General features: G+C 36.3%; 2 long non-coding RNA genes across 3 annotated transcripts; both read right to left on the bottom strand.

Annotated features, from left to right (window-relative positions):
* Nucleotides 1-89: 89 nt before the first annotated feature.
* Nucleotides 90-11963, bottom strand: LOC126624613 (uncharacterized). Of its 2 annotated transcripts, XR_007624160.1 has the most exons (5): nt 11529-11963; nt 11031-11282; nt 10887-10950; nt 3382-10702; nt 90-518 (listed from the first exon to the last, which is right to left on the bottom strand). It is a non-coding gene; the product is annotated as an uncharacterized LOC126624613 (long non-coding RNA). The 2 variants fall into 2 exon arrangements; XR_007624159.1 differs by having other exon boundaries at nt 3382-10950.
* Nucleotides 11964-13585: 1622 nt separating this feature from the next.
* LOC126624619 (uncharacterized) lies at nt 13586-14666 on the bottom strand. Its single transcript, XR_007624167.1, has 2 exons — nt 14094-14666; nt 13586-13796 (listed from the first exon to the last, which is right to left on the bottom strand). It is a non-coding gene; the product is annotated as an uncharacterized LOC126624619 (long non-coding RNA).
* Nucleotides 14667-15109: the final 443 nt, after the last annotated feature.

Genomic DNA, 15109 nt, shown 5'->3' with positions numbered 1-15109 from the left:
ATCCACTTCAATTCATGTTCCTCAAGTGAACACTCAAAGTCGATAACTCGCTACTATAACGATTAATTAATCCACCCTAGAGTTAGAGATAAGAGAAGAAATTACTCTTTCCCAAGCCAAAGGCTGTGTTTTACTCTCAAAATCTGAATTAATATTACAATAAGGGACAATGGTTTATTTAGGTAGTCATGGAACATCCCTCCATGAATATATAGGATAAACACTAATTAAGAAGACGCATAGATTACAACTAGGGACAATACAAGCACGAACCTGAGCTTAAAAACATTGAACTATAAATAGCAAGAACTAAATAAGGTAAACACACCTTGTGGTTATTCCAAATGAATCAAACCTTTATAAATTGGATCATGTGCAAATTCATCTTCAATTGCTAGATTAGCTATTCGCTCGGTGTCAATGTCCTACTCCGGGCGCTTTATTTTGTACTGGTACGCTTATTTTGTTCGCCACGCTAATCTTTATTTGCAAATACCGCCTACTGGTCGTCACTTTCTCTGCAATGGCAATAAGGAAACTTGGTAATCATGTATAAATCATACATGCTAAAAACGAATAAATGTATACATATATGAGAAAGAGACTAACTGCTATTTTGTATTCGAACAATAACAAAATACTGCTGTAGGAATCAAGTGAACAGTCCAAGTTTTATCTGTCACAGATACATCGTTGATACACTCAATACTTTGATCTTACAGTTGTTGGTGTGTGGTTGGGGGAGGATAAGATTCGGTTTTGACACATATGGGCTCATCGCGAGTTATCCAAAAGGATAGCCCAAGGACACAAGGACACTATCAAGTTTTTTGGCATAAAGCTCAAGAGGTATTAGAATGGTATGGTCAGGGACCGGCTATGGTGAAGCTTTCGAGAATCTTGAGAAGTTCAATACTTCACAAGATTGTTGGCTAATTTTGTTTGGGTTCTCGAAATTTTGCCGGCACAATGGGTGATCTATAAGTAGTTGAAGGAATCAAGAAGCTCAACAACAAAAATTACAACATGTGGGCGGCGTACATGGAGTCTTATTTGTAAGGTTGTAGTGAAGGTACTCAGTCGGAAGAAAACACCAATGGCACATTGCGTAAGTGGAAAATCAAAGCAGGAAAAGCAATGTTTTCCCTGAAGATCAAAATTGAAGAAGAATTGTTGGACGAAAAGCCACAACACCGAAAAAAGTATTGGACACCTTCCCCACACTCCTTTAAAAAAAGAACAAACAAGGCTACAACTTCTCAAGTATAAGCTATTATCAGTGGCACAACGGGATATAACGATTGTTCAGTATTTTCACAAGGTAAAGTCCACATGTGCCCTGAAATTTCTGAATTAAATCCTATTGCTGCCATTGTAGAATCTAGGATAGAAAGAATAATTATTCAGCCTGAAACCTGAATACTGAGGCTTCGTTGTCGTTACAAGGATGGCTGACTCAATCATCATTTGTTGAGTTTGAGAATAATGAAATGTTTGAAGGCAAATGTTACAACTGTAGAAAGAAAATTTATGTCGAGAGTAATGTTGCCACTTCCAAAAAACAAATAAGAACTTGAGGAAGATTGGGACCCCGAAACATCTTTTGCTACAGGGAAGTAGAAGTTAGCTCTCACAACAAGAAGTCTAGAACAGACTGACTACGAGAATCGTGGATTTAGGTTGTTCAAATCATATGACGGGAGATTAAGAGAAGTTGCAGTATCTTTCTGAATACATGGCGTGGTAGTAATACCTGATAACCAAGGTTACCGATAGCCTATGTCGGTAAGGCAGTAATGCTGCCCCGATATAGTCCTAACCAGGTGTCACTACAAGATGTCTACCATGCTCAGAATCTGCTCTGATTGGTACAGCTGACATCGTCAGGTTACTATGTCTTGTTCGATCCCCAAGATGTGAAGGTGTATCGATATCTCAAGGTCTTAGAATTGCCACCAACAAAGGGATGAAGATTGGAGTCAGTCTATGTAGTATAAAAAAATTTGCATAAGTAGACAAGACAAAGAGTAACGAGACAACAAATTTATGGTATATGAGATTGGGTCATGTTAGCTATTGTAAGCTAAATGTGATGATGAAGAAATCAATGCTTAAGGGGCTACATTAGCTTAGACATAGTTTATGCAGGATGCTAGTATGGTCAAACACATCAACTACCATACGAGGAGTCAAAATTCAAAGCAAAAGAACCATTAGAGTTGGTTCACTCTGATGTGTTTGAGCCTATCAAGCAACCATTGGTAGGTGGGATGCAATGCATGGTGACGTTCATTGATGACTTCTTCATGTACGTGTGGGATTTCTTTATGAAAGAAAAGAGATAGTCGAAGGAGAAGTAGGAAAAAAGATTCGTTGCTTATGCATAGATAATGAAGGAGTATAACTCATGTGAGTTCTTCCAATATCTACGATAATATGAAATACGTCACCAATTCACTTATGCCAACACTCCACAACAGAACGATGTAATAGAAAGAAAGAATTGACATCTTTCAGAGATATGTCAGAGTATGCTACATGTGAAAAATGTACCAGAAAGGTTTTGAGCTGAAGCTATGAGAACTGCAGCTTATGTGATCAACAGGCTTTCTCAACTAAGGTTAGAATTTGTTTCACCCTTTGAGAAATTGTGGGATACGATACCTATAGGAGTTTGTATTTGTTCCAAGTCATCCACCCCATTTAGAATCAAGAAGTGGCAAGCAAGTAAAAGAGAACCAAGAAGTGGCAAGCAAGGAAATAACCAAGAAGTGAGTTCCATTAAGTGTGAGTGAGATATAAGGTCTTTGTGAGGAATGTGAGTTTTTTAGAGTTTGTCTCTAAAAAGTAAGAGAGTGTCATAACCTTTAAAATTGTGTCTTCGAGAATTTGTGCGTTGTAATATTTGTGAGTGTAATACAAATAATTTGTTTACTTATTTTGTCTAACACTTAAATATTAGAGTTGTGTACTCTACTTTTCTCAATTGTTTAAAAGCAAATTTCAACCTTCAGGCGATGGTTGTGGTACCTACAAGAGAAACTTGATGATAAGCGAATCTAGCTTGTATATGTAGCTAAATATTTATAAGACAAATATATTAGGAAACTGATATTAGCACTCTAAAAATCTCATTTTGCACACCTTACAAGTGTATTTTTCTGTCTAATTATAGAAAGTTTGGAATGCCAAATGAGTTTTTTGAGGTGCTAATAACAATTCCCATATATTGTTGCCCTATATTTTACATGGCATGCTTGACAAGCATACTATTAATCTGCAGAACGGCAATATATTTTAGTATGATAGTACTTAAATCAACAGTAATGCCAAACCATGCGTAAGAAATCAATTGAGAGAGAGAGACAGAGAGAGAGTAACTGTGTATTGGATCATCAGAAACATTGGCAAAGTCTGTTTTGGATGAGAGCAATAGCAATGCAATGAAGAGAATCATGCAGACAACGCAGGCCTTGTGAACCATTGTTTTAGGTATATGTACGCAAAAGAATTTGAGATTGGAAAGGAAAGTATGAACGCAAAAGAGCAGAGAATAATTTGTGATTGATTTACTTGATTATTTGCAGTATCACAGATTGTATATATACATGTTACATCAGTTGACTTTGTAAAGCCATAGAAGGCAAATATTAGAATACAATACAATAGTAAAGACAAAGACTGAGTGAATCGTGCAGTGCAGAAAATCACGTCCTAATGGCAGATTAAATACGACCAAGTACATGTCTCATTAAATACGTTTTTAATTTTTAGTAAGGCTAAATAGCCAAAATGGTCCCTGAGATTTGCATAACTCATCACTTTGGTCCCTAACATTTCAAATCAATCAAAGTGGTCCCTGAGATTGTTCACCGTCCATCATTTTGATCATTCCGTTAAAAACTCTGTTAAGTGTCTCGGAGCTCTTGGCCGGAAGTTTGGGCAATTTTCAAAACTTCGTAACTCAATCGTTTCTTAACCAAATTCGACCCATAATATATCAAAATGAAGATAGGAAAGTGTAGAATAAGATTATACCTATTTGGAAGCCCAATGGTTGCCGGAGATGGCCGGAAAATAGTCTCAAAGTTGACTGGTCCGAGGAAAAACTGGAAAACACGTCGGAAGCTGGGTTAACTTTAAACGTTCATAACTTCTTCAATACTAAATGAAATCAAGTGATTAAAAAACGAAAATCATACTTCTCTGCCACTTTCAAGCCGTTTTCCGGCCAAACCATGACGAGTTAGCCGTAAAAAATGTATCATTCTCTTTGTCTTGTCGAGAAGTATGATTTTCGTTTTTAAATCACTTGATTTCATATAGTATTGAAGAAGTTATGAACGTTTAAAGTTAACCCAGTTTCCAACGAGTTTTCCAGTTTTCCCTCGGACCAGTCAACTTTGAGGCTATTTTCCGGCCATCTCCGGCAATCATTGGACTTCCAAATAGGTATAATCTTATTCTACACTTTCCTATCTTCATTTTGATATATTATGGGTCGAATTTGGTTAAGAAACGATTGAGTTACGAAGCTTTGAAAATTGCCCAAACTTCCGGCTAAGAGCTCCGAGACACTTAACGGAGTTTTTAACGGAATGATCAAAATGATGGATGGTGGACAATCTCAGGGGCCACTTTGATTGATTTGAAATGTTAGGGACCAAAGTGATGAGTTATGCAAATCTCAGAGACCATTTCTACTATTTACCCTTTTTAGTAATGGTATTTAGTTATTTGACATTTACACCAAATAGTTAGTCATTTGACTTTTGTATATATCAAATAATTATTGAACTTAGTATTTCCCTTCATGCTGATTAGTCAAGGTCGTTGCCCCATGATTGCGATTTATGAGACTCAACTCTTCCAGAAACCAAACCATTCCACGGTCATATATTGAAAATCAAATAAGTACAGCAAAAGAGAAAATCAAATAAGTACAGCAATAGATTATAAGTAAGAAAATAATAACTATGGTATAATTGGTCCTCAAGTCAAATGGTACGCCAAAGTAAAACTACCAAGTTTTTTTTGGCCATAAGGTAACCAGGATCCTCTCCTGAGCAGATGGAGAGGATCCTTTTGACCAGGCTCATCGGGCCGTTCATTTTTTATCCAACGGCTACAAACAAATGACCCCTTTAAAAGTTATAATAATTATAGCCGTTGGATAAAAAATGAACGGCCCGATGGGCCTGGTTAGGAGGATCCTCTCCATCTGCTTAGGAGAGGATCCTTTTTGAAATTTTACCATCATTGCACAACAAACATACACAACCGGATGCACAAATTTACAGAGAGCACACCCCCTGCAATTGCCGAAGTTCAAACCCAGCCAAGCCCCAGGAACATAACCGTAAACAAATTGCATCATCCTCAAACAAACACCCCACAGATCAAGTTTGCATCCACCAAGGGAAGGAAGCCAATGGGAAAAAACCTCCCACAGGCAACAGTGCTGAGAGCGACACACAAATGGAAGGTGGTGGTGTAACCACCTGAGCCCAAGCTCTCCACTCCTTAGAAAGTCGTGAAACACAGGTAGAATGAAAACGTTACAGATCGAAACAATGGAATCAAGATCGGATGAAGTCACGCGGGAGAGAAAGAAAATGATTTGAGTAGATGCATGGAGGTGGAAAGATTATGGGGGAGGATAAGAAAGGATAGATTGGAAAAGGAGAATTTCCGATCGGGGGCAAAGGCAAGTTAAATCAGAAGCCCAAGGGGGTGGATGACAGAGGAAAAACGGGTAGGAAAAACAAAGAACAACAGAGGAGGAAAGTAGGAAGAATAACAGGGAAATGGGCTGCCACTGACCCTAGCCACTGCTAGGGTGACACACCCGACCTCAATATCCTCCAAATGTCAGGGCAGGCACGTGCTGGCCAACACCCGAGAATGACAAAGCCATATTAACATGCATGAAAGTTATGAAGAAAGAACGTAAATGAAAACACATAAATTTAACTAATATGAATATGCAATTGTGGTCGCCTGTGCTCTTATGGCAGCCGATGAAGAATTTTTCGGTGACCTACGACGGCATGTGGCTGCTGAAGCCGCCACCTTGCGACAATGCGTGAGGGCGCATGGGGTGGCGCGTGACTGTACCCAAGGTCCCTTTTTATGTTTTTCAACATCCCGAATTAGTTTATGACGCCTGTTTCCTGAAATTCAATCGTTTGAGTGTAGTTTTGTTAATTGTACACTTTATGTGTTTAGGTGACACTATTAGCGGCGATTCCGTCATTTCTATTTCATACGGCTATATGACGATAGAGTATCTGTGAGTGGATCCCTTCTAAAATGCATGTTTTAATAGTAGAAATGCATACATGAAATGCATAATTTAATGATTACGTTTTATGAGATATTATGCTTACTGAGAATATTTTGGAATACCATATTTTATCGAACTCATGTTCTTTGTAGTATAGATGATAGATAAATTTATATTGCTTATGAACATGCTTTTGCACACTTCTTTATAGTATAGATGATGAATGACTTTATACTATAAAGATGTTTTTGAGATATATGTACCTATGTTTGGAAAGACTATGTTCAATGGTTTTGTGCTTATCTATTGGTCACTACTCCGCCATGGGCGAGGTATATGGTTGTTGGCTGTGGGTCGGGAGAAATAATCTTTGGCTTCGGGCCTAGAGACATGGAGCTGGCATTGGGCCAGGAAAAATAATCTCTAGCTACGGGCACAAAGACATAGAAGCTGGTATTGGGCCGGGAGATATTGTTATTGGATACCACTATTTATCACACTATATACGAGATATGTTTTGGAAAGGTTTTATGGCATGCTAGGGTTTCAGAAACCTACTACGTATTATGCTATTGATGTTTTCATTAAAACTTTGGAAGTTAGTATGTTGATAACTTTTTCAGTATTATATATATATATACATACATATATATATATATATATATATCAATTTGGTACACTCATGTTTGTTCTACACCCCTTCAGGACATAGAAACGAGGATTACGACCTGAGCTACAAGGCATTCCCCTACTAGTGACATCATGCCATCTCTTCTACTTTGATGTCATTGTAATAGCATCTTTTGTTGTATTCTGAATTAGATTATGCTCTGAACATGTTATGCATTACCATTATGTTTTTTTCATTGTTGATAGTTGAATATTACTTCATTATATTAGTTTTCGAACAAAATTTATATGCATGTTTTCCATGTTCTCGGCTTACGCATTAATTAAATGGCTTTCGTCACCCTCGGGTGTCGACCAGCACGTGGCCATCTTGATGTCCCACGAACATCGGGATCGAGGTGTGTCAAATGGCAGACTTATTATCACAATATATCACAGTGGAAAAGGTAGCACAACATCCATATCTTTCAAAATGTTTCGTATCTATGCTACATCATCTACAGTGTAGGCTAATGCCTTATACTCAGCTTATGCAGAACTCCTTGAAACTAAATCATGCTTCTTTAACTGCCAAGACATTAGATTATTCCCAATGTAGACTACATAACCAGTGACTGACCTCCTTGTGTTCAAGTCTACAACCCAATTTGAATCACTAAATGTAGTGATTCTCACTTCTGTATCAGTTGAAAATGTTATACCATTCTGCATAGTTCCTTTTGGAAACCTTAAAATCCTTTTAACTTCCCTTAAATGTACCTCTGTAGGTGAAGCCATGAACTGACGTACAAAATTTACTACATATGCAATATCTGGCCTTATAAAGGTTAGATATTGCAAAGATCCTACAATACTTCTATACAAACCTGGGATCAATCAACACTTTTCCTTCAGGGGCTAGCATTGGATTGTGTGGCTTACATAGTGTTGATGCTGGCTTACAAGATTCCATTCCAGCTTTATGAAGAAGATCTTTGACGTACTTAGATTGATTTACACAGATATCACCATTCTTCTTGTAATTGACTTGCAACGCAAGAAAGTATGTTAACCTGCCCATATCTTTGAGTTCAAACACCTCAGATAACTCTGTGATGACATTTTGCACCTTACTTGAATTAGAACCAATGATTATAATATCATCTACATATAACAGTAGTATGATAACATCACCACCACACTGTTTGACAAATAAACTTGAATCAGATGCTGAAGCTTTAAATCCCATTGCAGGTAGGTAGCTTGTGAATTTGGAGTTCCAAGCTCCTGGAGCTTGTTTAAGTCCATATAGAGACTTGATAAGTTTGCATACTTAGGATGCATTAGTCATATCCACACAACCCTGACGTTGTTTCATGTAAATATCCTCTTGCAATTCACCATGCAAAAATGCATTTTTGATGTCTAGTTGTCTTAAATCCCAATATTTGATTGCATCCAATGCCAAAAGTATCCTTACTGTGGTGTGTCTCACAACATGGCTAAAGGTTTCTGAATAATCAATCCCTTATTCTTGAGAGAACCCTTGTGCCACTAGCCTAGCTTTATGCCTTGAGATTGTACCATCTGGATTCTTTTTGAGTTTGTATACCCATGTGCTGCCAATAATGGATCTATCATCTGCTGGTGGTGGTACCAATTCCCAAGTTTGTTGAGCACTTGTTTCCACCAAAGAACCCCCTATTGTTGTGGTTAGACCTTTGTTGTGAATTAAAGGTCTTTCCACCATTACTTCCATAGCTAGATCATCCATTGAAAACATTTCCCCCCTGATTTCTTTGATTATTTGAGCTTTCAACTTGTTCATAGCCTTGGTAGCCTCCTTAACTTTGTGAACCTGAAGAACTTCCTTGAACATACATTGCAGACATTAAGTTAGACAAGGTATTGAGTTTTGACTTAATACTTCCCTCAACACCAAGAAGCTGAGCCCTGAAAATTTTCAATGAAATTGGAGTTTCCCTTGCAAGAATTACTGTCTTGATCATCTCAAATTCTGTTGGCAATCCAGATAAAGCAGCAATCACCAAATCATTTTTAGTGATCTTTTCTCCTGCAACAATTAATTGGTCTCTAATACGCTGCAACCTAAGCAATTTATCTACTGAATCAACCCCCTTTTGTGCAGTATGAAATTCAATCTTGAGTTGATTGATTCTTACAACTGAGATAGATGCATATCTCTCTTCCAAACCTTTCCACGCTTCCTGTGAATTCTCGCAGCCAAGGACATGATCCATAACTTCATTCGAAAGTGTTGCAATTAACAAACTAAACAAGAAAACATTTTTCTTGACCAATTCATTATAGGTTTTAGTAATTTCTTTTGTCACACCAGCATCAAAAAGATCATATCCCCTAAGAACCGACTTAAAACTGAAAGCTCCACTTTACAAAGTTATCTTCTTGTAGTTTGACAGTAATCATACCCAAAAGACTCTCAATTTTAACAGAATTGAACGCCATACTTTCAACAATTCAATATACTTTTCACAAATGCACAGGAAACCCTCTTACAAATTCACACTATGTATTCAAGATTTCTTTGGCATCGGCCTTTTTGCGTACGAGCAACAATCAAGAACTATTATCTTCAACAAGAAGGAATGGCATCGGCCTTCATCTTCTTCCAACAATTCAATCAAGAAATGGCATCGGCCTTTATCTGCTTTTAACAATTCAATCAAAAAATGGCATCGGCCCTTGAACCTAGCAGCACAAAATTCTCACTGGCACAATCTATCAAACATGTAGAGTGTAGAAAACAAAAAGAAAAACCTGACGATTCTAAGCTTGATCGAAGGTACCCATCACAGCAGAAACACATACGAGCAATCACAATAGCACAACGGAAGAAACAAAACCAGAAATCGGAACCATTGGTGAAGATACCATGTTAATAGTATTCAAGAAATGCAGAAAAGTAATGAAGTTGCAGAGAAGAACACTGAGGAAGAAGAGAGAGACAGCAAAGGATTGTAGAATTAGATTTATTTCTAAGATACTTGAATGAATACAGGTTGGTTCTATCGCTCTGTTATATAGTGCAAAGCTTAGCTCCTAAGCTATTTGTCTAACAGATATAACCAACTATAACCAATTCTATCAGCTACAACTTTCAACTAACTTGCTGACATGGCAATGCTGATGTGGCACTGATGCTGTGGCAATATCTTTTATCTTCAACATTCCATACGTTCAAGATAAGTGCACGTGATTCCGGTTCCCACTCGAATTTATAAATGTCCAAATGACTTGAACATTAGTTCAAGATAGTAATTAATATATATTTTTATGTATATCAAAAGCTAATAATAAGAAATAGTAATCACTAAAGTGTAGAAAGTTGAGCTAGTTTCCATCGTAAAATCAATTGGTAATAAAGGGAATAACACAACCTCTTATAAGCCCTTGCAAGGTTTCTCCTTTCAATGATATGTGACTTTCTCCTTTCAATAAGAAATAGGAATCACTAAAGTGCAGAAAGTTGAGCTAACTTACATCATAAAATCACATATAGCAAATTTTCAAGCCAAATACGTGGACAACACGAATTGAGTGATATGAAGAGCGGGTAGCCATTAAAGTTCACACGTGGGCTAATCTGCTCTGATACCATGAAGAAAATTGAGGTTCCACCATAAAACCAATTTGCAATATGAGAAGTAGTACAACCTCTTATAAGCCCTTACAAGTTTCTCCTTTTAACGATGTGAGAGTCTTACCTTTCCATCCTCACAAATAAATCCACCACAATTCATTCGTATAAAACCACTATTTCAAAACCTTTAGAAAATATAAATTCGATAATCAGAAATATTTCGTAAAGCAATCTCTGTAAAACACAATTTTCTAACCGTGAATATGAAATTCCATAAAGCATAATACAAGGCATGTTTATATCATGAAATTTAAAATGCACGCTAGACTAATAGTTATAAAATATTCATTTAAGAAGGGGTTCACTCACCGATGATGAGAGTATAATCCACCATAGGTGCCCCATAATTCAACTTTGTATCATAACATCGCACCTATAAGATAACACTTAGCTTTACTAAGCATACTTTAACATTGTACAAATTCTAACACCAAATAAGGGTTTAGGATTTACCCAATCACAGATTAAGGATGAAAGAGGGTAGATTTGTCTCAGATTTCACCGGAGTTGCACTGGTGTGGGTTCGCTGGTTTCTGGAACTGATTGCAGAGAATGAACAGAGGTGAAACACCTCGGTTTCACATGGGTTTGCACTAGAATTTCACCAGAAATTCAGATAATTTCCTCATGGCATCATAACAGATGAAATCGAGTCAAATTCACTTCGATTCGACATGAACATGTCGGATTTCCATTGCCGGTTTTCTGGGAATAAAACAAAGATGCATGCAGGTGTGAAATCGAAGATTCATATTCCAAAACCTTACAAAAATCTCACAAAACTGTCATAGGTCCGACCCCATTAAAATTCTAACAAGGATTCGCTTTGAACTCTCGGATTTCCTCCGGAGTTCGTTACCGGAAAAACTGAGAATACATGCACAGATATACAGAGGTTAAACTTCTCGAATTTAAACTTGAAATTAACACGCAGAGCACGGGTTAAGCTACCTGAGTTTCGAACGGGACCAATTCGAGCTCATGGGACCCCAAGTTCGACGGGTTCCTCGCCGGAGCTCCATGCTAGAAGCTGGGGTGAAGAACAAATAATCACAGAGGTCAGACACCCATATTTTCGAACCCAGATTTAATCCAAGATGCTAGAAGGCATTCAAAGGTTGTAGCTTGATTCCATTAGAGCTACTCTCACCGAGAACCCCTGCTTGGATTCTCCTACTTCCCATTACATAATTTAACATACCACGGTACCATAGGGATCCCCAGGTTGCGCAGGTTTTGTATTTGGTGGTTTGGGGTCTCGATTTAATTAGAATCTGTGGTGATGGTGTCTCGAGCTCTCGTTGGGCTATGGTGATGTGGAGAGAAGAGAAGACAGAGAGTTTGAAAAGAGAGAGTGAGTTCTAGAAGGTGGAAGGTGGAATGTGTCACGGGAGGAGAATGGATCAATGGGCCGGTTACAAATGCTACACAGTGGTGGGTCCCACACCTAAATTTTGAAAACAGGTTGTTACAACATGTTTCGTTTTTATATAAGAAAAAAAATGAGTTTTAACGAAAAACTCAAGGTACTATTTATTTTAACGAAAAATTACATTTTTATACTAAAAAGTCAATTCTGATACTATTCACTTTACCCTTTATTTTGTCATTGTCATTCAAACTTAAAGTTTTCAAACCCTTTTCATTAGTTTTCCTAAAAAAAAACCCTTGAAGACCTTGGAAATATTATTGGCATTCAATAATCTTATTTTGCATTCTTTATGATTGTATTTTTCCTTTTTAAGTATAAAAAGTTTAGAGTACAAAATAAGAATTTTAAAGTACCAATAATAATTTTCTTTTTTTTTTAAATCATTAATTTTTAACCAAAAGCATTAAAGGTCTTATTTTTGTGTCAAAAAATGACACGTGACATTTGAAGAAGTGAAAATGTTCGAATAGAAATATTTATGCCACTGTTGCTAGCACTTTTTCCCCTAAAATGAAGAAATATTTCCCTTTATGCATAACCCATTAAGTGATAAATAAACAGTAGCAAAGAGCGTAATAACCCATTAAGTGATAAATAAACAATGGCAAAGAGCGTGCGACCTTTTTTTGGATTATTTCTTCCATTGTCATCTGAAACTCGACATCATTCTCATTTTCTGCCCAAAATGCAGATTTATCATGATTAATGAAATGAATTAAAGTCATGATTAATTTAGTAATTAACGTCGCCACTCACTCTCATACACGTCTTCCAGTAGTTCATATATAATCAAACCGCTTACCATACATCAGTGGTGCTGCTTAGATATACTAATCAAAACTCAGTTGATTCTGGAACCAAAAATAAAAACATTAAGAAACTTTGGTTGGTTGCTGCTGTCTAGAAAGTGTTAAAAATATTTGAAGCATAAAAGTTTGAAAACATCTGAAATTTAACGAACAGATGAAGTAGATGAGCAAGTGCTTAAATAAAAAGTAGAGGGCATAAAAATGAGAACAACCCTAACACGCATGAACTGAATACGAAAGTAGTTTGTTACTTTGTTTATCAAGTTTATGAGAACGAAATAGCTGCCATACTTTTTATGATGTAATGTAAGGGTTCTACTTCTATGCTACGAGTATTGGATGGGGTATGGATTCACGAGACCGAGACATTTTTTAGTGTGTCGAGAACACGGCTTGGTACACAAGCTGTAATAATACAATTGGTTGAAAACTTGAAAAAAAAATTTCTAATCAATTATATTATGACATTTAGTATACTGAGCCGTGAAAAATTTATCTACCAAACCATTCTAAATAATCCAATGCTTGTAGTGTGAAAACTAAAAGGAAAATGGAGTTTGCAGATGAATATAATTTCTTACGTAATTGACTTGATATTGAATCATACAATGATACATGGCTTTATACAGTAAAAGGAAGTCTACTCTAGGTAAATACATCCTGATTGCTTGATAATTACATTAGGATCCTAGCTATAATCACTCTAAGTGAATCGTTGACTTATTTTCTTTCCTTAAACATGTAGCATGAAAAACATTCCCGTAATGTAACTTTGAATAATATTTTATTCACTAAAAAAAATAAAAATTTTACAATCGGGGCGATCCCTGATGGGTCCTAGGTGGCCGGCTCATGGGACTTACTTTCCTATTCCAGGTGGGTTAGATACTATTGGTACGCCTATTTGCGCCCCTTTCTTTGCCAAAATGGTCTCCATTTGCATTTGCAGATGCTGCGACCTACTAATCATCATCTTCCCTGCATCATATGCAATGATAAGAAGAAACTTCCATCATTAGTTGACATATATAGATGTTAAAGGCTGGTTACCTTTTCACTTTTCTAGTTTTTATTTTTAATTTTTTTTAATTTGTTTGAGAACTAAAAATTGAAATAAAAAAATAGAAATCAAGACAAATTTTAAATATTAAAAAAGTAGCTTTTAATTTTAATTTAAAAAAAATCGCAAATGAAATATTTATCAGACCTAAACAAGAATTCAATTTGTGCATGAGAGAGAGAGAGAGAGAGAGAGAGAGAGAAAGAGAGAGTAACTGTGTATTGGATCTTCAGAAACATTGGCAAAGACTAATTCTGATGAAAACAATAGCAATAGAAAGAAGGGGATCATGTAAACGCTGCAGGCCTTGCGAACCATTTTAATTACTTGAGATATGAAGTTTGGCTCCTTCGTTCCCGTAGCTATTAGCTAAGCCAGCCCTTTTTATATATAATGCGACCTAGGCTACACCACATATATCTAAACGCGTTTTAGCCTTTTTTTAATTAGTACTTATTTGGCATTGAACTGACTACTGCATGCTAAGTCAAATATTAATGAGACTAGTTCAATCTTTCATACAATGGAGCTCGTATATGTACGTGATTCGAATCCCCACTCAAATTTAAAACCAAATGACTTGGACACAAGTTTGAGATAATTAATAATATATTGACGTATATTAAAATATGAGAATGTGAAAGTAAAAGAGTCTAGCATTGGTAAAAGAAGAAATATTGTAAGGACTTATTAGATATTGAGCTATATTCCAAATTGCCAATTGGTTTTATTAAAAATAACTTTAAAAAAATTGACACGCAGGACCCGTGCATCCTCACACATATTGTTTATGAAACTTACTACACTATTTATGAAATTTAACGGTACTCCATTATTTATGAAATGTACTACACTATTTATGAAACTTACTACTTTGTTTATGAAACTTAACGGTACTATACTGTTTATGAAACTTAACGGTACTACACTGTTTATGAAACTTAACGCTACTACACTGTTTATGAAACTTAACGCTACTACACTGTTTATGAAATTTATTTAACACTCGCTGGGCACACATGTTTATATTTTATGTTTTTCTTCTTTTTGTCCTTATCATTAAATAAAATTATTAGATTATTTTTTGTTAAAATGTAAAGTTTTGAAGTCAGTTTCATTAATTTTTCTTAATTATAAAAGTAGAAAGCTGGACAATGAATTAGCTTCCAGTTAAGGATGAACACCCAGGCTAGTTCAAGAAGGTGATTAGTTTTTGTGTACGCAAGTAATA

Source organism: Malus sylvestris, chromosome 5 (genome assembly GCF_916048215.2).
Source record: "Malus sylvestris chromosome 5, drMalSylv7.2, whole genome shotgun sequence".
Classification (NCBI taxonomy): Eukaryota; Viridiplantae; Streptophyta; class Magnoliopsida; order Rosales; family Rosaceae; genus Malus; species Malus sylvestris.
The sequence above is the reverse complement of the archived record's forward strand: the minus strand, read 5'-3'. Positions and strand labels throughout refer to the sequence as shown.